Genomic DNA, 720 nt, shown 5'->3' with positions numbered 1-720 from the left:
AGCCTTCAGTGAGCACTCTTTGCACGAACCAGAGAAGATTCTAAATGTCTTATTTCGAAACTTCTAGACGTTTCTTGGCCACGACAAATTGTATCTGATTTATTGGGACCCCTAAGAAGCACCCCATCGAATATCAAAGCCATTCGCGAAGGCTGTGGAATTATGCAAAAATGGAGAAAATGGTCTCGAGATGTCTTATTGTCCAACTATTTGCTTCACAATATGAGGATCTACGCGTGCTAAATTGTGCATATTTGTGACGCTAAATAACATTGAAATATAGTACTCTGATGCAAGATATCGTTGTTCTACGACTCTTCTGAGGATATCTTGGTGCAGCGTAGGATAAAAGGTAGTCCGATTGGTGAATATACCATAGCCTGCAGCTGCTTCATTTTTGTATTTTATTTTAGCAAAACTTCCGATTATTTGATATTTTAGCGATTTTTCGTCCTTTGCCACACCGCGCCTCCACGATCAGCGGGTCCTCGAGCGACCAAATGACACTTTGAAATGAAGTCGCCCATACTTTTGCATGTTGATTCAGCACATTACAGGGGCTACAAAACACTGTGTTTCGATGGCATTGGCAACGTATATCGCTAGGTATGAACGATTGAACTTTGCGAGACAGAAATATCATTTTTGAGAGGTCAGTGCTCGCGCGGGAGTGCCCGGGCCGATCTGACCAAGATTGTATGTAGTACACGAGCTATTGTT

Source organism: Saprolegnia parasitica (genome assembly GCF_000151545.1).
Source record: "Saprolegnia parasitica CBS 223.65 unplaced genomic scaffold supercont2.1, whole genome shotgun sequence".
NCBI lineage: Eukaryota > Oomycota > Saprolegniomycetes > Saprolegniales > Saprolegniaceae > Saprolegnia > Saprolegnia parasitica.
Note: the sequence above shows the minus strand (reverse complement) of the source record.